At 30.8% G+C, this 23548-nt stretch overlaps 3 long non-coding RNA genes across 3 annotated transcripts in view; all 3 read left to right on the forward strand.

Annotated features, from left to right (window-relative positions):
• The window catches only part of LOC144548025 (uncharacterized), a 44379-nt gene that overhangs the window by 12133 nt on the left and 8698 nt on the right, over positions 1–23548 (forward strand). The window lies entirely within an intron of this gene.
• On the forward strand, positions 955–3038 carry LOC144548026 (uncharacterized). Its single transcript, XR_013509207.1, has 3 exons — positions 955–1014; positions 1278–1385; positions 2760–3038. It is a non-coding gene; the product is annotated as an uncharacterized LOC144548026 (long non-coding RNA).
• Positions 18668–20621, forward strand: LOC144548027 (uncharacterized). Its single transcript, XR_013509208.1, has 3 exons — positions 18668–18755; positions 19054–19143; positions 20489–20621. It is a non-coding gene; the product is annotated as an uncharacterized LOC144548027 (long non-coding RNA).

A 23548-nucleotide genomic window follows, 5' to 3' on the forward strand; every position in this document is an offset into this window, starting at 1 on the left:
CTATCGATAGATCGAGTCCTTAAAAAACAAAAAGGATGAATTACCAAAATTAAGAGCTGAGTTGGATAACAAAGATGAAATTCAAAAGAAGCTCGAATCCGAGGTACTGATCGTGGAGTGTTATTTTTCATACTTTTTTAATTGGTTGTTCACTTTTAATTGACTCACATATGCATTGGTTTTTCTATTGATAGATCGAGTCCCTAAAAACCAAGAATGATGAATTACCAAAATTAAGAGCTGAGTTGGATAACAAAGATGAAATTCAAAAGAAGCTCGAATCTGAGGTACCGATAATGAAGTATTACTTTTCATACTTTTTTAATTGGTTGTTCACTTTTGATTGGCTCGCATATGCATTGATTTTTCTATTAATAGATAGTGTCCTTAAAAAGTAAGAATGATGAATTACCAAAATTAAGAGCTGAGTTGGATAACAAAGATGCAATTCAAAAGAAGCTCGAATATGAGGTAGTGATCGTGGAGTATTATTTTGCATATTTTTTTAATTGGTTGTTTACTGTTGATTGACTCGCATATGCATTTATTTTTGATTTGATAGATTGAGTCCTTAAAGAGCAAGAATGATGAATTAAGAGCTGTGTTGGATAACAAAGATGAAATTCAAAAGAAGCTCGAATCTGAGGTACTGATTGTGGTGTATTATTTTTCATACTTTTTTAATTGGTTGTTCATTTTTGATTGACTCGCATACGCATTGGTTTTTCTATTGATAGATCGAGTCCTTAAAAATCAAGAATGATGAATTACCACAATTAAGAGCTGAGTTGGATAACAAAGATGAAATTCAAAAGAATCTCGAATCTGAGGTATTGATCATGTAGTATTATTTTTCATACTTTTCTAATTGCTTTTTCACTTTTGATTGACCCGCATATTCATTGGTTTATCTATTGATAGATTGTGTCCTTAAGAGGCAAGAAAGATGAATTACCAAAATTGAGAGGTGAGTTGGATAACAAAGATGAAATTCAAAAGAAGCTCAATTATGAGGTACTGATCATGGAGTATTATTTTTCATACTTTTCTAATTGGTTGTTCTCTTTGTGAATGATGCGCATATGCATTGGTTTATCTATATATAGATTGAATACATGGAAAACAAGAACGAGTTACTTCAGACTAAGTTTAATTAGTATGGAGGTCGTGCTTTTGATGCACTCGCAATAATTGAGAGCCTTATTATTTTTCTTAGTTTTTAAATTAATTACTCAATTTTGATTGATCCATATATACATTGGTTTCTCTATTGAAAGATTAATAACATAGAAAACGAGAATGAGGAACTGCAGACTAAGGGGAAGGGTTTGGAAGATGCAAACAAGGAATTGCTACAGCCAAGGTACGTATAGCTTTGTATACCAGTAAGAGGTCTGTTCAATTTATTTTTAATCAGTTCTAAGGTTGAAGTAAACAAAAAGAAAGGGAAATGGAGTATGACACGGTTTATATTTAAGTCCTAGGGGAGTATGTTGTTAATAAATATAAATATAAATATTTCATAAAACTGTCCTTATTTGCATATATATAATGTTTATTTACTTTTCTTATCTGCCTTAGTTGCCTTAATTTTGCATTTGTCCTCGTAAATTATCAGAACTACTAATTAATATTAGAAAGTATATATGTTGGTAAAATGTTGTTCGCATTATTTAGTTTCTCCTAACTCTAGATTAAATATTCGTATGCCAAATCAGCAGCCATGTCATAAGAGGAGTTATAACACTTCCTCCAGTTCTATCCTGTGCCGTCCGCTAATACTTCCTCCAATTCTGATGCTTATGGACCCACATTGCAGCGGAATTTACCCTCAACGGTCACGGACATCCCTTTAATGGCGGGGCGCAAACTCAGCGTCCCTGTTTCATTTATTTTCTGCCCAAGCCATTGACCGTGCTGCCCGGTTCCTTCTCTTGCTCTCTCTGTCCTTCAACTGAGTGAAAATTAGAATCAATCCGCCCCAATTCATTCTCTGCATATGGCATTTTCCTCCCCATGTATGAATTAACTTTATGAATTAGATCAGTGCTTTCCTTACTCATATCATCTTAGGCTTTTCGTAACAAAACAGTTGCGCTTCTGAGAAACATATGTTCAATTTAAACATGTTGATTGAAATATAAAAAAAATGGTTTATAGTGTTCAATATCATAACACCATTTTCATTAGTAAAATTAGATCAACTGTTACATCGTATGGTTTAATGGTTAGCATCTAAGTTTGATGCAATATACATTCCATAGCTTGTCCAATTTTATCCATTAATAATAACCTGCGTACCTTCCCTAGCCTGTTGTCTACTATAAACCGAAATCTTCAGAGAAACTTTTAAATCACATTTTTGTAGTATAATTTAGAAGAAAAACACTCCATGAATGCATCTAGTTATGTAATCCTCAGATTATTGTATAATTGTCTTCTGATGCAGATATATATTTATATAGAGTAATAGATATATAGAGTAATATCGTTTGCAAGATTTTACCATTCACTTTCTATTCTGTTGAACTTTTTGAGGCTATGAAATGTTATTTTTCACATGAACAAAAAAGTAAATATATAGTGTATAAGCTTCTAAACTTCAAAGCCCTAGTTTGATGAGGAAATTAATTACAATGGCTGTTATGTTTGCAAAATGGTATGTACAGTACCAGTTATTTTTCACATAAGATCTTCTTTACTTTCATTTCATATCTGAGTGTTTTTATCATTATTTTTATGTTGTTAATTAAATTAAGGGAATGCAAGTGCAAGAAGAAGGCTTGTTGCAAGTCGAACATCATAAGCCTTGTCCTATTCGTAGTTGCATGTCTTGGGATTGCTTTAATCGTGTTTAAAATTATCAAGGTTTATTTTTTTACTCCTTAATTTCCAGCTTTTGACTTTGTTTACTTTTGTAATTTGTATGTATTGTTCAAAAGTAGCATATTTAAGTTTTTTGGTGGGAGGCAGCGAGCTAGATTGATTGGGATTGCATGTAATCCGATGGATGTACTGTGTGTTATTAAATAAATTGATTTATGCATATCAAATTATTCACCTTTAATATATTTATAGACCTATAATATGAGGTAGATTCGTCAGTCATCTAAACTTGATTTTTCATGTTATAAAATTCAATTAATATTACGTTATAATTTTGTGATTTAACTATTAATATTAACACTTAGTATAGTTTAATTTTTCATTTCATTTTTGATTTGTGATTGGCAGTTTTGATCTCACTTACATCATACAAAATTTAGTAAAGTTGGTCAATTGTATATTGAGGGTTCAAATGCCTCTTGCAAAAAATGTGCTCCGATACCATTTTTTTTTGAAAAACTTTTAATATTTTTTTACTTAGGTACAAAATTACTGTTTCTAGACTCTCTGAAATTACTATCTAGATTGAGCATGAGAGAGAATTTGGTATGATGCCTATCAGACCCCCTTTGTTCCCTTGTGAAAAATGTTGAAATGTGAAATTTTTTCTGAGTGTGAAAAATGGGTTGTGGATTGTGAAACTAAAATTGAATATAAATAAATTTTGGAGAACTAAATTTACTATACAGTAATCAAATCAATTTTTTTAAATACAGAACAATTGGAGAACATCATTAAATTGAACCAAATTATCATGTGATTAATTTACTCACCATTAAATTCAATAATTACAAAAAGTAGTTTCATATATAGATAAACCGAATGATTACTAATGAAATAATATTACAAATAGATATTTTTAAATTCATCATCAAATGAACTTACTGAAACTATTCAAATGGATAGCATAAATCAAACAAATCAAATTCTAATCGGATATAGATAACAAACAGATCAAGGATCCAAACACAGTCTGAATAAGGAACGCTCTGATACCAATTTAGTTGTCACACTCCGATAACGGGACCGACAACCCGCTGTGCTGTCAGCGCAAGGCGATTTTATCATCCACAATCCTATAAATATATACATATGTTAGTTTTATTTTATTATGTGGCTATGTTATTACTGTGCACTAATTTCATTTAAAGAAATTAATGAAAAGGCATTTGAATTTTTAATGGAAAAATTCGGATTGCTATTAATAAATGTACTAGTCCCAAAGGTTGCCTCAGATAATAAAAAAATACCTCTTCTCTATTTGAACGGATATCATTCCAAAAACGTTTTTCTGCCCACTAATTTTAAGGGGTCATATTCTGGAAAAGTTTTCTCTCACTACTATTTTGAAGGGATTTTATTTTCTAAAACGTTTTTCGTCCAATAAGTTTACAAAAGATAGAAGTAAAGAAAACGCTGAAGGTCTCCATCATCAGATCTGAGGAAAACTATTGAAGACCAGTATTAACGCTTCTGCCTAAAGATGTCTGCACTTTAGAACTGTAAGATTTAAATTCCTTTGCTATTTTATTTTGGATTTACGGATTCTGATTGCTTGTGTTTTAATTGAAAAACACGTTATGTTTTTATTATGTCTATTATTTGGTATCAGAGCAATCGTAAATTCATATAAGATGTAATAATTTTTTTTTACGAAATTGATTTTCAGTGGTTCGAATAAAAGCTATACAGATTCAACTAATTTTGTGTATAAATATTTTCTTGTATTTTTGGATGAAAATTTCAAAGGAGATTTTTTATTCTCTATTATGTATGCACATATATGTTAATCAATGGATTCTTATTGGAGATGTAATGTTGGAGACCTTTATTCAAGAGACATCATATCATGGATCACATGAGAACTCCTTTTTTTTGATAAGTTGAATCTAATACAACTAAGTTTGTATGAAATTTTGGTTCAAACTAGATCATAACCAAGAGTTTTGACAACATGTAACTTTACTTTAATTTATAACAGCTTATATATATCTTAAATTTTTTATTGTTCTCGTGCTTGAATACCAAAAAAAAAAAAACCCTTCTCTATGGGGGTCTCAAGTTCTTTCCGAATTTAAATTAAAAATATTAAAGTATCACAAGTTTGATTAAGGGATTGAAAGGGACTGCTATTTTGCAGCCCTTCGGTTTTGGCACAAGGCCCATTAGTCTTACTGGCTACAATCACTTCAGAAAATTGCAAATAAGCGATAGACTTGAAGATTTTGTTGTTTCAAAGAATATGGTTTTCTCTACAATTGATCCGGGCAACGCAATTAAAATTGTCAATAAATATCTCCGATCCAATAAATGATACAATACTCTAGTTTTCATCACCAATTTTTTTTTCATGAATAATCGATACAATACCGCGAGCAAAGATAGCTTTTACTATGATCATCAAGATAATTTGATGAGTGTAACTCTAAAATCTATCAAAACTGTTGAAAGTTTCAATTTTACAAGTGATATGTGTAGATGTAAAATTTTAAAATTCATTTAGTATAAAATAAAATATTAAAAAATAATGCAAAATAAATGTATTAAAATAACATGTAGAACTTCATTTATTTTACCTTTCAAAATTGTACTAAATAAATTCAAAATGTTCAAAATTTTGCATGTAAACACATTACCCGTAAAGTAGATCGGTTTCAACATATTGAATTCGTTGTTTGAAACTAATCCAAAATGATAGATTCAGGAGTTATGCTGACCAAATTTCTCCATATTAAAATCACTGTTTTTCATAAACCCATTAAAAAAAAAAGTGATTTTGAATCACTAGTGGAAAAACATGAATCAGGATCGGCCTATCTGGATCGGCTATATGAAACAACCGATACTAATATCTATCTGGATCGGTTTTCTGAACAAAACCGATCCTAAAAACTAATCATATCGGGTTTTTTAGTCAACCGATCCTAATTTGTGAACTATCAGGATCAGTTTTTTATAAAATCCGATTCTGATACTATCAGGATCAGTTCTTAGAAAAAACCGATCCTAATAGTTCAACTATTAGGATCAGTTGTTTATAAAAACCGATCCTGATACTATCAGGGTCAGTTCTTAGAAAAAACCGATCCTAATAGTTCAACTATTAGGATCAGTTGTTTATAAAAACCGATCCTGATACTATCAGGATCAGTTCTTAGAAAAAACCGATCCTAATAGCTGAACTATTAGGATCGGTTGTTTAGAACAACTGATCCTGATAGTATCAGGATCGGTTTTTATAAACAACCGATCCTAATAGTATCAGGATCGGTTTTTTATAAACAACCGATCCTAATACTTTTTTTTCAAAGTTGGTTCTGCAAAAAAAAAATTAGTATCAGGATCGGTTTTTTATAAAAAACCGATCCTAATACTATTTTTTTTTTCAAAGTTGGTTCTGCAAAAAAAAAATTAGTATCAGGATCGGTTTTTTATAAAAACCGATCCTGATAGTAATTTTTTTTTTTTTTTTTTTTTTTGCAGAACCAACTTTGAAAAAAAAAATAGTATTACAATTTTGTTAGATAAACAAAAACAGTATCTCTGAAGTAGTTGGTTTGCGAATTAATTTTTTTTTTTTATATTGTATTAAATAAATAACCGCTTTTCCATTCAATTTTGTTGCTGCGGCATTATGTAATGAAAGTTTTGAAATTTAATTCTATTTCAAAAAAAAATGTATATTTTATTTCATGGAGATAGGTCCATAAGAAAATTTTAAATTGCTGGTAATTGTCTTTATTTCATCACCTTTTTTATAGTTAATTCATCTCGGTAAGATTCAAATTAAGATTTAATTGTTAATTATTGTGTGAGTTCAGTTAATTAATTAAGTCAAATTTTAGCATTAATAATAAAAATCTCAATTGTACTATTATGTGTCAAATTTGTTAATATTAAGCTCAGGTAGCAAAAGAAGTAATAAAAACATTTTAAGGTTCATTGTATGAGATAATACCATATAAGAATTGCATAATGCTAGCAAATTGAATTGTATAGGTACATAATTATAAGTAAATCTTTGAATAAAGTTTTAATTTAGTCTTAATATTAGACAAATTAAATTTATAATTCAATTGAATTATTTTTCTCACTCTTAACAAACAATGTCAAGCTTTTTTTTCTAAAAAAAGAATCTTTGTGTTTGTGTACAATATTGGATAATTTAGATAACATATATTATTTTTGAAAATTCTATTTTAAATTTAATAATAATTATAAGTAAATAGAGTGTAACTAGTTCTATATAAAAATATAACTATTTTTAAAATATTATTCAGGACAAGTGAGTTGAAGCATTTAAATAATATAACAATATAATAGTAGTTGGGTTTCTCCAATATCTCATATGAGCAAATTATGAGTTGTGCTTTCATATAACAATTGTTGCATGCACATCGATTTTCATCTAGAGCTTATCTTGATATGTATATTATAAAACACCATAGCCTCACTTTTAAAGTAAGATGTTATGGATTTTGTAAAATTTACATCCATACTTTCATACTGTGAAAATTTTATATGATTGACATCTAATTTGTATGTTTGACACTGATAGTTTAAAAATCTGACTTTGTCCGTGCATGTTATGTGAACATGTGACCGACATGTATTTTTATGACGAAAGTGATGGTGTGAATTTTTTTCCTCAATACCAATAACTAAAGTTGTTAGAAACAAAAAAAAAAAAATTGTTCAGAGAACAAATCATGAATAGTTTATCAATTAATTTTAAGAAGTTCGTTAATTCAGTATAATTTAGTTTAGTGATCCTTCTTCAGAATGTGCTAACATTCATAAAACTAAACATTATGAATTATTACAAATAGTTCGTATATAATTTTTAAAATCAATAAAACAACAGGATCAGTTCTTAGATAAGAACCGACCCAGATACTTTTTTTTTTTTTTTAAATCAATAAAATAACAGGATCAGTTCTTAGGTAAGAACCGATCCAGATATTCTTTTTCTTTTTATTTTTTAAAATCAATAAAACAATAGAATCAGTTCTTAAATAAGAACCGATCCTATAACTGATCCTAAAACCATCTCATTTGACGCTAGGTTAATTATTTTCGCTTGGCGCCTCATCCAATCTATCTCATTTTCAATTTCAATTAACTTAGCCAAAATCCATTTCCCCTCTCTCTCTCCGTCTCTCCCTCTCATTCTCCGCCTCTCCCAATCTCTCTCTCAATTCCTCCGTTGGTGACCAATATATCTTTCTCCGTCTCTCAATTCCTCTAGCCAGATCTGAAGAAGGCGAAAAAGGCAAAGAAATTGACGGTCCAGATCAAAGATGACGGGGACTTCGTGGCGTCTGGTTCGCCACTCATGTGACTACGTCCGGGGAAGACAGGGGGCTATGGCTTTGGCTTTGGCTTTGGGGGGGCCTTCCTAAGGGCCTCGCGTAACATGCTGGTCAGGAGAGGTTGAAGCCGCATGAAGACAAGAGCGAAGAGGGTCGATCTAAGGTTGATGAGAACCATGCGATTGTATCAAGTTATTTGGGGCCTGAGTATTATGTTGGAATTTTGTCGTTTGTTGATAAGGATCAGCTTGAGCCGGGTTGAAATTTTGTCTTTTCTAGAATTTTGGATCTTGGGTTTTCAATCTTGGTGGGATAACTAGAAAGAGTTTGCTTTAAGGTAGCAACTGGTTCAGTATATTTGCATTTACATTTTCGTTTTGAATTAATTATTATTTGCAAACTTAATTTATGACAAGCATGAAGGTAACCCTCTGTAGATGACCATATAACATGCTTATGTGTTGATTTATTACCAGGTACTATCTGTTGTTGGTATATTACAAAATGAAGTGGACCCCATGGTGTCTGTGATGAAAGTCGAAAAAGCCCCTCTTGAATCATATGCTAACATAGGAGGTTTGGATGCTCAAATTATACCATTCTTCTTTTGATAATGAACCTTTTGTAATACATCGTGCTTTTTTATTCCACCTATTACCATGAATATCCTATATATAGCTTCCAAAAAGTAGTCTGTTTAATATTATTGTTATTGTTATTGTTAACTTTTTGAAGGTTTGGTCTTGAGCCTCTCTTTAAAAAAGGGTATGCAGGTCCATATGGTATAGGCTTGCTACAGGGACCTTCAAAAATAAATTATGACAGAGGAATCAGCCAAATATCTCATTCTCTGTTCATTTGATTACAGGTGTTAACTAGCTTTGGAGTAAGCAAAGTAATAGATTCTACCCATGCAAATTTTGAAGTAGGAGACTTGGTTTGGGGCACTACAGGACGTGAAGAATATAGCTTGATTATTGAACCCCAAGTTTTATTTAAAATCAACCACCCCGATTTGCCTCTTTCTTACTACACTGGTATACTCGGTAAGAGTAACTACTCTGATTGTGTATAAATTTATTATTCCCATCCATTCGTCTCAGCAAAAATTGGCTTTCAGCATTACACCCTTGTTTGTTACATGTGCAAATAAAGAATTCATAGGGATATGTTGGTAAAAGTATACTTCGCTAATTTATACGTTGGTTTTAAAATACTTGGATATATACAGGGATGCCAGGTTTTACAGCATTTGTAGGATTTCATGAAATAGCATCGGCTAAGGAAGGTGAATATGTGTTCGTATCAGCAGCAGCTGGGGCAGTCAGGCAGCTTGTTGAGAATGTCGGTGGTGCAATGCTCGAGGCAGTGCTCAACAACATGCGACTTCATGGAAGGATTGCTGCATGTGGGATGATCTCGCGAGTGATGTCATCATACAATGGCTGGTGCATATGTGCAATGCCATTAGATGTAAGAAACAGGTCCTGTGGGAGATTTAATTAGCGCTTTGTATTGGCAGAGTTCCAGATGAAGTGCTGTTTGTGCTTCATCTAATTTATTGTACATGTCATGTTTTCTTAATTTATAATCCTATATAAGTTCCCAGTGAGATTTCTCAGTTTAATGGATGTCGAAGCAATCTATCATTTAAATTTGAAGCAATGCTGATATGTAATATTAAATTTTATGGATTTAAATAGACTATCAATATATAAATATCAATAGTGCAATATATCTGAATATATAAAATGTTGATTCTTAAAAAAAAAAAAAAAGAAGAATCTGGATCGGTCAAAAATTAATAACCGATCCTAATATAAATTGAATGTAAAAAAGAAAACAAAGAATCAGGATCGGTCAAAATACATTGCCGTTCTTAATACATCAAAATTTAGATCGGTCAAAAATTAATAACCGATCCTGATATAAATACCGTTCTTAATACTTCAAATTTAGATCGGTCAAAAATTATTAACCGATCCTGATATAAATACAATGTAAAAACAAAAATTATTTGACCAGCTTCCAAAAGGATCGGTTTTTAATAGAACCGATCCAGATTGTTGACTATCTAGATCGGTTGTTTAGTAGAACCGATCCAGATAGACAGTAATCTAAATCGGTTATATTAAAGAACCGGTCCAGATTGTATCTGGATCGGTTTTTCTTCAAAAACCGATCTAGAAAAACAATTTTTAATAAAAAAAAAATTGGAAAATACTATCAGGATCGGTTTGGTTTTTTGTTAAAACCGATCTTGATATGAATAATCTGGATCGGATTTGTTTTTTTAAAAAACCGATACTAATTTATTTAATAACGAGTATTAAAAAAATGAGGGAATAAACTATCAGGATCGGTTAAACGAAAGAACCGATCCTAATAGGTATTAATCTGGATCGATTATTTTAAAGAACCGATCCAGAATATATCTATTAGGATCGGTTCATTAAGAAAAACCGATCTAGGTAACTGCTATTAAGATCGGTTTTAATGAACAACCGATCCTAATAGTTTCTATTTGGATCGGTTTTTAAAAAATACAAAACCGATCCTGATAGTATCAGTATCGCCTTCATCAGGATCGGTTGTATTCCGATACTGATATGCGTATATAACCGATCCTGATTCCATATTTTCCACTAGTGAATCTATCTAAAAAAATAATAATTTTTTTTCAATAAACTTAAAATTTGGCCGTCAAACATATTTTAATACGAATGTCATGTTAAATGATTCAAATCGATTGTTTGAATATTAAAATAATATAAAGATGTGAGGTATGAATGAGACAGAGAAAATATTCCAATATTTTCTAAGTGTAAATAAATTAGAATATATGAATCTCTAGCTCTATACCTTACACATTATTCATTCCCAAGTTAATCTTTTCTCGCATGGCTCTCAATATTTTTCTTTTGCATTGTTGCATCCTCGTTCTTGGATGTTTGCTTTATTCTCATTCTTCAAAAGCCCTTGAGGAAAGAAGCAGCATGTTGTTCGACAAGTATTCTCTCCATTACTGTAAAAGATTCCCTTCACTTTACGGTTTGAGATTTGGGCTAGTGCACGTAGAAGTATTATTGGGCTTTGAAATTTGTGCCAAGTTAAAATGAATGGTCCATATCCACTAATTTGTGAATTCCAGTTTTCCATGTCAGATATCTCTTGTTTGGCTTTGTTTTCTCTTCTCCGTTAGGTAAATTACAATCTTGCGTAATCTCTCCATTCATGAGAAATTCATTTTTGTTGTTGTTGTTGTTGTTGTTGTTATTAGCTTAAATAAATAGTAGCTAATGCATGGTTCAATTAATTCCTTTTGTTACTACAATGGTGATTTCTTTTAGATTGATAATCTGATGTGATAATTGCTGGGATGTACCACATTTTTTAAATTAGAAAATTTTCTTTAAAAGAAAATATTTTTTTAATGACACACTAGCTAATTAATAGGTTCAAATATTTTCTTTCCTTATATGTAGCACTCTCACTCTCTTAATTGCAATTCATAATTAATTTTTGGGATGGAGTGATTTATATAAATTATGAATCCCTTAACTGCTAAACTCAGTGATGTGGCTAATTTTAATTTCTAAATGTTTTCTGAGATAGAGATGCTCTTAATATTCCTTTCGTTCTATGTGTGGTACCTTTTTCTTTTGATTTTGTTTTCTCTTTTGTAAATTTGAAGCTTAATTTAATTATTCATAAGAGGTGTAAAGCATAATTACAAGACAAGGAAATGGTGAAATGCTCTTGCTTTTAGTAATGTGGATATGCATATGTTTTATTCTTTACTTTTTCTTTCCTCTTTGATGATATGGAAATTCTTTGCTTGAGAGACTAGCTACTCTTTCCTATTTATTTATTTTTCTTTAGTAATTGAGCAAGATGTTTCTCTCTCTCCTCTCACTATCACTTCTAAATTTTGTTAATTTCATACAAATAATTTTCCTTTTATCTTACATATAGTTGAATTTGAGCATCAATTTTGGTGCTCAATGTTTAGGGAGAATTACAAAAGTAGAACAACAAACTAGAAAATAGAGAAACACATGGAATGCTAGAGCAACAGCTTCTCTATTTTGGAACATATCTCTTACAAGGTAAAGATTTTATGTTGTCTTGAATCTGCTTTCTGTGTTTTATTATAACCTTCTATATTATATATATGGATCATATCATTTTATAATTACTTTATTATTATTTTACGATCATTGTTACCATTATGCATGTTCTATTACTTACAAGTGTCATTTAATATTTCAGACAATTTTATATGATTTTAGTGGCAATTTTATAGTGGAAGAGAGAACAATTATATATTCTTAAAATTCTGAAATTATATTCTTATTGATATCAGACTATGTTTTTATAATATGGGTTATTCACTTCTTAGTGTGATTGCACATAAAAAAGAGAAATAAATTAATCACATCGGAGTGAATTATAAGGCTTCAATTTGTTTCAATTACTTTTGTAGCCTATTATGTATTACAAACAACAAGGACAAGTATAAAAAATTTTTGATACAGCTTTTTGATTTGAACGTATTGACTACAACTACAAGTATAAAAATATTCAGTTAAATAATTTAAATGATCTACTAGAAGTAGCAAATGTATAAGAATTTTATTTTACTTTTTATAATGGAATTTAAGGAAACTAATATTGTGCAATTATTGATGAAAGACAGTCCAATGCTAGACGAAAGATTATTCAGGGGCAAAATTGACTATAAAATAACAAAAAAATATATAGTGTTATGTCAATAATAAATTATACATTGTGCTAATATCAGTTGCCAGTTTAAATTCGACAATTTCAAATCAAACTATTTTAAACCGAACGGTCATCGAAATCAATTTTTAGTTTCCATTTTCATCAAAAGGAAGTATGAAATCCACAGAATTAATATTATTATCCATATTTATCTGCTGGAGGGAGAGATGCACAAGAATATTCAGAGAAGAAGTCAGAGAGGTGGAGGAGTTGGCTCAAGAGGTGCTATTTCAATGGCAGATATTAAATAACAACTCTTGAAGAGCAATTAGAAGAGTTTTAAATTTAGAATTTTGGTTTTTTATTGTTTCTCAAAAAAAAAAAAAAAATTAATCTGTTACTCAACATGGTTGAGTGAACTTTTTGAACTATGTAAAAGGTTTCACATCGAAACCTTTAAAAACCTTCCCAAATCAATTAAATAAATAAGGACTTTGATCCTTATTTTTACTCAAATTTTTTTTTTAGTTTCCATTTAAGGAAATTTGTCAAACAATCTGAATATTATCAAGTCAGTATCTTTCTTACCCCTTTCTTATTGGAAATTGAATAGCACTTAATTAGCAATTGATGCAACCTTTGGCCTCACACCGTGACTGTCCTTTGATCTTAAAAACAATCCAGTTGACTAGACAAGGGAAATGCCTTGAGTCCACCACTCACAAGTCTCCAAGGAATAACCAAAAAGGAATTAAAGTAGCAAGTCATTTATATATCTTATTAGGACAGTGTGTCATTTAATAACTTAATTAGTTTAATTATTATTTAAATATTTTAATAGGACGGTGTGTTTAGAGGTTAAAATAAGTCTAATGTTCCATAGGTATGTGATCAAAATAAATCTAATGTTCAGTCAAAACCTTCCAATTCAAGTTATGTATGAATTGGTTTTGAAAGTATAAATTATAAATGTTAAAACCGAGTATGAAAACACAAATTATTAAAAAAAAAACATGTATAATTCATATTTATTTAGAAAAAGTACCAATCAATCTTAAATCTGAATTCAAATGAAGCACTACATTAACCAGTATACCAAAAACACTAAACTAAATTTCGAAAATATATTAATTAAAACAACACATATCAAAAACCTTACATTTACCAATATAAATAAATTTACAATTACATTAAACAAATTGTTAAATGAACAGCATTCTAACTAAAAAAACATGTAAATATAACATAAAACCCAAGGTCTGAGACTTTATACATTTACATGATCAATATCTAAGAAAAACTATAGTTAAACAAAATAAAATATAAAAAAACTTCATCAGAACCTGAATATTCAGTTATGCCTATAGGTTATAATGATTACAGATCTACTCGTAAGCTATCTGAATTAGGGTAGAACACTGAAAATCGAACACTCGAGCGAAGGGTTACATCCATTTGAAGTTTCTTCATCCCCTATTGCCTTCTCAGTGAAGATATCGTCTCCCTTGTCTTACCTCTCATCCTAGCATCATCTGTTTAGAGGATCGAGTTGCCTCAAAGGAATATATATGTACATGGAAGAGATGTTTTAGATATGAGAGACATGTCTTAGAAAAAGATAGATAGAGATGCATTATAATAGGAGGGCATGGATCGATGATGTGAAATTTTTTGCTTTTCTTTTATCACACATGGATCATACAAAAAGTTGCATATAATTACAAACATAATTTTTATCTAAAAAAGCCTCCTACCGAGCATTTATACAAGCTTCTGAAAATGAGCTAGAACATTTATACAGGTTTTTTTTTAATACTGTGCATTAATCTTGGAGCACATTTATACACGGTTCTTTATAAAAATCTGTGTATGAATGTTGAAGCTCATTTTCGGAGCGCACCTTACTGCTTTACACATGGATTTAATGAAAATTTTGAGAAAATGTATATGATATACCTTAGTTGATTAGCATTTTTGCGATAGTGACACTTCGCAAAATATTTCATTAATTCAGAGTCATAATTGAGAAAATGTTTTTGCTAACCATCTATACGAAAAAGGAAAATTACCTTGTTTAGTCTTATGCATATTCATTTACTATGTACAGGAGGATTCTTGGAATTAAATCCAAAAAAGAAGAATTTGTACGCCGTGTTATCATATATATTATAAATATTAGTACCTCAAGCAAGAGTATGACGAAGAAACGGTCCTCTAGTGTATTCTCATTGCTCGAATAATAAAAAATTAAATGTGCTAATACAAGATTTTGCAATTTGCATTGGTGTCTATGCAAAAATGCAGCGGATGCAACTAGTATTTTTTATTAGTAATTACATCATTTTGTGCATGGAGATGACATGCTTTTGCGTGTCTAATTAATTACATCTTTGCGTGTTTAATTACATCAAGTATATATTCATCCAGGAACCACTAAGCCTACAAAACAAAGCAATCAACAAATGCAGCAATAATTCCATCGTCGCTAGTGTCCTCAAATTTTTCTCGAAATGGTATGTGCTATCTTTTTTATACAGATGTCAAAATGAAGTTTTCTATGAAAAATGAGTGTTCAGAAACTAATTAGCGAGAAACTCCTCTAATTCATATATTAATCATCTTTAAAATTCCTTTTGCGCACTGTGTGATTTAATGAAGGCGTCAACTCAAGCTGTCATAAAGAAGGTCGGGCCAGTTGGTGGGACCGGTGGGGTAGTGAAAGATATGAATATCAATGGCATCAATCGCATTGTTAAGATCAGTGTTCGACATACTACTGTTATTAATTGTCTTATTGTATGTTTTCTACATGATAACGGTGAGGAAAGTACCGAGGAGTGGGGTTTTCCATGGTCAGAAGCATATCTGGCAGAGGTACCACCTTTTTTAATCTCTAAACTAATAAAATTCCAACTCTGTGAGCGAGAAGTGGAAAGTCTTATTTCTTGGTAAAGCAAATTGCCCACATTGATCCATTACTTGATAACAATAGAGGAAGAATGTAGTGAAATGCATGACATGTTATCCTACTGTTAGCAGGACCACTTGAACTGGTACTGATAATTGCACCAATGGGGCTTCTTAAGTGATGAACAACAAAATAATATAGTGACCAAGGATTTTTCTGTGAAATTTGGCACGAAAAATATAAAAGTAATCATTAATTAAATCGAACCTACACTTATGTTGGAATGAAATGAAGTGAATTTTGTCACCAATTTTGAACTTTGATTAATGTGTTCATCAATAGTAAATGTTGATTAATGTAGCCACCAAAAGGATATTAATGATATATGTTATATGCTCTGTCTTGTAGTTAAATCTTGAAGATTTTGAGTACATTACCGCTGTTAAAGGCCACTATGGTGATTACGTCGGTCAAATTATTTTGACATCACTTGAATTTGAGACAAACATGAGATCTTTTGGACCATATGGTAAAGGAGGGGGATTCCCCTTTAAATTTCGACCAATTAGTGGTCAAATTATTGGTTTCCATGGACGCTCACAAACGTATCTTGATGCACTTGGAGTTTACGTCAAGGTGTGTAATAAAATTATTATTATTGATAATAAACATCTCTATTTTATCTGTTGTAAAATCCATCTGAAATCAAGTAACAAATAATTTCATAAAATATTCTACATTGTTAAAATGTTAAACAAAATACACCTTCAGATTTGTAAACAAAACATAATTCTTGGACCCAAATTTAGATCATATCATGCTCCCACTCTCTTCCCTCTCGTTTACATCCACCTTGTATTGTCTAATAGAAATGTATTTTTAAATACATTTGAATTACCAAAATTAAGAGCTGAGTTGGATAACAAAGATGAAATTAAAAAGAAGCTAGAATATGAGGTACTGATCGTGGAGTATTATTTTTTATACCTTTTTAATTGGTTGTTCACTTTTGATTGACTCGCATATGCATTCAAGAATGATGAATTATCAAAATTAAGAGATGAATTGGATAACAAAGATAAAATTCAAAAGAAGCTCGAATCTGAGGTACTGATCGTGCAGTATTATTTTTCATACTTTTTTAATTGGTTGTTCACCTTTGATAGACTCGCATATGCATTGGTTTTTCTATTGATAGATCGAGTCCTTAAAAAGCAAGAATGATGAATTACCAAAATTAAGAGCTGAGTTGGATGACAAAAGTGAAATTCAAAAGAAGCTCGAATCTGAGGTACTGATCGTGGAGTATTATTTTTCATACTTTTTTAGTTAGTTGTTCACTTTTGATTGACTCGCATATGCATTGGTTTTTCTATTAATAGATTGAGTCCTTAAAAAGCAAGAATGATGAATTACCAAAATTAAGAGCTGAGTTGGATAACAAAGATGAAATTCAAAAGAAGCTCGAATCTGAGTTACTGATCGTGGAGTGTTGTTTTTCATTTTTTTTTATTAGTTGTTCACTGTTGATTGACTCGCATATGCATTGGTTTTTCTAATGATAGTTCGAGTCCTTAAAAAACAAGAATGATGAATTATCAAAATTAAGAGCTAAGTTGAATGACAAAGATGAAATTCAAAAGAAGCTCGAATCTGAGTTACTGATCGTGGAGTATTATTTTTATACTTTTTTAATTGGTTGTTCACTTGCATATGCATCGGTTTTTCTATTGATATATTGCGACCTTAAAAAGCAATAATGATAAAATACCAAAATAAAGATATGAGTTGGATAACAAAGATGAAATTCAAAAGAAGCTCGAATCTGAGGTACTAATCGTGGAATATTATTTTTTATATTTTTTTAATTGGTTGTTCACTCGCATATGCATTGATTTTTCTATTGATAGATCGAGTCCTTAAAAAGCAAGAATGATGAATTACCAAAATTAGGAGTTTAGTTGGATAACAAAGATGAAATTCAAAAAAAGCTCGAATCAGAGTTACTGATCGTGGAGTATTATTTTTCATACTTTTTTAATTGGTTGTTCACTTTTAATTGACTTGCATATGTAATGTATTTTTTATTGATAGATCGAGTCCTTAAAAAGCAAGAATGATGAATTACCAAAATTAGGAGTTGAGTTGGATAACAAAGATGAAATTCAAAAGAAGCTCGAATCTGAGTTACTAATTGTGGAGTATTATTTTTCATACTTTTGTAATTGGTCATTCACTTTTGATTGACTAAGATATTCATTGGTTTTTCTATTGATAGATCGAGTCCTTGAAAATAAAGAATGATGAATTACCAAAATTAAGAGCTGAGTTGGATAACAAGGATGAAATTCAAAAGAAGCTCGAATCTGAGGTACAGATCGTGGAGTATTATTTTTCATATTTTTTTAATTGATTGTTTACTTTTGATTTACTTGCAAATGCATTGGTTTTTTCTATTGATAGATCGAGTCCTTAAAAAGCAAGAATGATGAATTACCAATATTAAGAACTGAGTTAGATAACAAAGATGAAATTCAAAAGAAGCTCGAATCGGAGGTACTGATCGTGGTGTATTATTTTTCAAACTTTTTAAATTGGTTGTTCACTTGAGATTGACTCGCACATGCATTGGTTTTTCTAATGATAGATCGAGTCCTTAAAAAGCAAGAATGATGAATTATCAAAATTAAGAGCTGAGTTGGATAACAAAGATGAAATTCAAAATAATCTCGAATCTGAGGTACTGATCATGGGGTATTATTTTTTATAGTTTTATAATTGGTTTTTCACTTTTGATTGACCTACATATGCATTGGTTTATCTATTGATAGATTGAGTCCTTAAGAAGCAAGAAGGATGAATTACCAAAATTGAGAGCTGAGTTGGATAACAAAGATGAAATTCAAAAAAATCTCAAATATGAGGTACTCATCATGGAGTATTATTTTTCATACTTTTCTAATTGGTTGTTCTCTTTTTGAATGACCCGCCTATGCATTGGTTTATCTATATATAGATTGAATACATGCAAAACAAGAATGAGTTACTGCAGGCTAAGTTTAATTAGTATAGAATTGAGTTACATGTAAAACAAGAATGAGTTACATGCAAAACAAGAATGAGTCACTCGCAAGAATTGAGAGCCTTATCATTTTTCATAGTTTTTAAATTAGTTACTCAATTTTGATTGATCCACATATGCATTGGTTTCTCTATTGAAAGATTAAGGACATAGAAAACGAGAATGAGGAACTGCAGATTAAGGCGAAGGGTTTGGAAGATGCCAACAAGGAATTGCTACAGTCAAGGTACGTATAGCTTTGTATACCAGTATGAGGTCTGTTCAATTTATTTTTAATCAGTTCTAAGGTTGAAGTAAACAGAAAGAAAGGGAAAGGGAGTATGACACGGTTTATATTTAAGTCCTACGGGAGTATGTTGTTAATAAATATAAATATTTCATAAAACTGTCCTTATTTTCATATATATAATGGTTATTTGGTTTTTTTTTATCTCCCTTAGTTTCCTTAATTTTACATTTTGTCCTCGTAAATTATCAAAACTACTAATTAATATTAGAAAGTATATATGTTGGTTAAATGTTGTTCGCATTATTTAGTTTCTCCTAATGCTAGATTAAATATTCGTATGCCAAATCAGCAGCCATGTCAGAAGAGCAGTTATAACACTTCCTCCAGTTCTATCCCGTGCCGTCCGCTAACACTTCCTCCAATTCTGACGCTTCTGGACCCACATTGCAGCGGAATTTACCCTCAACGGTCACGGACAGCCCTTTAATAGCGGGCGGAATTTGACCGTGCTGCCCGGTTCCTTCTCTTGCTCTCTCTGTCCTTCAACTGAGTGAAAATTAGAATCAATCCGCCCCAATTCATTCTCCGCATATGGCATTTTCCTCCCCATGTATGAATTAGATCAGTGCTTTCCTTACTCAGATCGTCTTCGGCTTTTCGTAACAAAACAGTTGCGCTTCTGAGAAAAATATGTTCAATTTAAACATGTTGATTGAAATATAAAAAATGGTTTATAGTGTTCAATATCATAACACCATTTTCATTAGTAAAATTAGATCTACTGTTACATCATATGGTTTAATGGTTAGCATCTAAGTTTGATGCAATATACATTCCATAGCTTATCCAATAATTTTATCCATTAATAATAACCTGCGTACCTTACCTGTTGTCTAACATAAACCGAAATCTTCAGAGAAACTTTCAAATCGCATTTTTGTAGTATAATTTAGAAGAGAAACACTCCATGAATGCATCTAGTTATGTAATCCTCAGATTATTGTATAATTGTCTTCTGATGCTATATACTTATATAGAGTAATAGATATATAGAGTAATATAGTTTGCAAGATTTTACCATTCACTTTCTATTCTGTTGAACTTTTTGAGGCCATGAAATGTTATTTTTCACATGAACAAAAAAGTAAATAGTGTATAAGCTTCTAAACTTCAAAACCCTAGTTTGATGAGGAAATTAATTACAATGGCTGTTATGTTTGCAAAATGGTATGTACAGTACCAGTTATTTTTCACATAAAATCTTCTTTACTTTCATTTCATATCTTAGTGTTTTTATCATTATTTTTATGTTGTTAATTAAATTAAGGGAATACAAGTGCAAGAAGAAGGCTTGTTGCAAGTCGAACATCACAAGCCTTGTCCTATTCGGAGTTGCATGTCTTGGGATTGCTTTAATCGTGTTTAAAATTATCAAGGTTTATTTATTTTTTCGCCTTATATCATCTACTCCTTAATTTCCAGCTTTTGACTTTGTTTACTTTTGCAATTTGTATGTATTGTTCAAAAGTAGATTGATTGGGATTGCATGTAATCCGATGGATGTACTTTGTGTTATTAAATAAATTGATTTATGCATATCAAATTATTCACCTTTAATATATTTATACACCTATAATTAATATGAGGTAGATTCGTCAGTCATCTAAACTTGATTTTTCATGTCATAAAATTCAATTAATATTACGTTATAATTTTGTGATTTAACTATTAATATTAACATTTAGTATAGTTTAATTTTTCATTTCATTTTTGATTTGTGATTGACAGTTTTGATCTCACTTATATCATACAAAATTTAGTAGAGTTGGTCAATTGTATATTGAGGGTTCAAATGCCTCATGCAAAAAATGTGCTCCAAGACCATTTTTTGTTTTTTTTTTGAATTTTTTTTAATATTTTTTTACTTAGGTACAAAATTACTGTTTCTAGACTCTCTAAAATTACTGTCGAGATTGAGCATGACTGCATGAGAGAGAATTTGGTACGATGCCTATCAGACCCCCTTTGTTCCCTTGTGAAAAATGGGTTGTGGATTGTGAAATTAAAATTGAATATAAATAAATTTTGGATTTATTTATTTATTTTTTTGTTTGCGTCGTACCTTGTTGATTTGGTTTAAAAAGCCAAAGCATAGATAGACGTGATACACTGACAGAAAAAGAAAACTCCTTTATAAATAAAAACGAATATGGTGGCAATACAAAGAGAGAACACCATAAATGAGAAAGAAATAAAGATCAACTAACACAAAAAGGTTCAACCAAATTGAAATACATATATATGAGTCTTTCAAATGCTGTTAACAACCTAATGTTAAAGCACAAAATGCTGTTAAAAACAATATACTTAATGGCACCGACTCGACCATTCCTTCACATACAAATAATCTAAAACTACAATGACTTCCACCCTTGACCCTCACTACCTAGCAAAGGGTTCAAATCATAACAATTAGCAAATATTTTCAATGCCAAAAAAGGAGAAATGAGAAGAACTCCAGAACTCATAAAAAGGAACTCACATTTCAATTTATCTTGGTCCAGTTATCATCATATAAGCAGTTACATGGGCACGACTACTACTGGCACCAACACGGTTCCTGTTGTAAGTGCCGGGGATAGTTGACGGGTAAGGCCTAGGGAAAGGGTTAGTTGTGTCGGAATTGACTGACAGGTGGGGTCTAAGGTGCGGATTTGTGTCGAGAATTGTGTGTACATTAAAATTGTAAATTGGTAAATTGAATGGATATATCTTAATGCGGATCACACGGCTCAGATCAGACAAGAAAGGATGCATAAAAGATGGATGTATTTTTAGTGCTTATATTTTTGTTAATGATGTGAGCACTTGGGTTATCTATTGACCATAGTTGTTTATTATTTTGAACTCGGGGTTATCTACAAAAACTCTTGATTAATTAAGAGCACAATAATTATTTTCTCTTAATCAATATTTTAGATTTAGTAAACTTAGAAATAGAAACATTAATAAAAAAACATTTGCTTTTGGTGGATAAATATACAAATTAATTTAATGTTTTGATGAACAAATGTTTAATACAAGAGATGATATATTCATGAACATGCACAACTTTATATATGAATTAACAATAATAAAACCAAATGGATGAACCAATAAGACTCAAAAATTCGATTTTGGCCCAAACAAAAAACTAACCAGGCCTGAAGCACAGTCCAAGGATGGGCAATTTACAGATCTAGAGATAAACAATGGCCTAGACAATTGACATTACATACGAATTAAGAGGAAGGCTCAAATATTCCATTAATTTTGTACTTCAATCATGCCTCACAATTAAAGTTATTGTGATGGCTCAATGCTCTTTTCAAGGTTGTTGGAAAAATTAATGCGATGGTGATTTCCAGATGTTTACAGGAAAAGACTTTGACCAAGTCAACTGTTTTTTATACTGATGTATGTTATTAAGTACTCCGTCACTACTATAAAAATATTGAGTACAAATGGTTAAAATCATATACAATTCATATCAAAAAATATAACTATCAAAATCTAGATCTGAATTTAAATTAAACAATACATTTATCAATATATAAAAATACTAAACTAAATTTTAAGAAAATATGAATTTAACACAATTGTCACGACTCCGCCACCGGACTAGGAGTCGCGACAAGAGAGGCACCCTTATATCCATCATTTGTCCCGTCAACCTACGTCGCAAACAAAAAAAACAAACATAAACAATACATAATAAGCTACAAAACTTAGTAACCGGTTATTTAACGACGAGCTTCTCCATAACTGGCTTAATTAAATAACCATTAAACAAACTGAATTAATCCACACAAATTCAAGTAAAATTAATAATACATATTTAACTGGCGATAGCACCTGGGTCTGGGTTATCAGAAAATCAATTCACACAATATCCACACAATATCACTTCAATTCACACATTCATTTCATTTCACAATTTCTCAGAACACACAATTGTATCATATCACAAATCAAATTTGAACCTCAGACCCGCTATCCCATTAAATATGCCTCATAATCCAATACCCAATTGAAAATTCAAATCAACCAAACAAATTGAAAACACAGATTAAAGAGAAGTTCAGTTTCCTGATAACGATCAATCCAGAGAATCTAAATCAAACTGCAACGACTGTTCAGAATTAACGCGACATAGTCGGAACACCAATCAGACAAGAGATTAATATCATATCTTCTTTGTTTATCAAAATATTTGTTTTTATTTCTCTATTTCTCTCTCTCTTTCTCCCATAGTTCAAACTTTACTTCGTTTTATTTTTCATCCTATTCCAAGTGAATAACCCACATATAAGATGTTTTCATACGGTGGTAAAAAAGATAGTGGCAACATATGGAAAGGCCGCGTG

The sequence above is a fragment of the Carex rostrata genome, chromosome 32, assembly GCF_964058835.1.
Source record: "Carex rostrata chromosome 32, lpCarRost1.2, whole genome shotgun sequence".
Classification (NCBI taxonomy): domain Eukaryota; kingdom Viridiplantae; phylum Streptophyta; class Magnoliopsida; order Poales; family Cyperaceae; genus Carex; species Carex rostrata.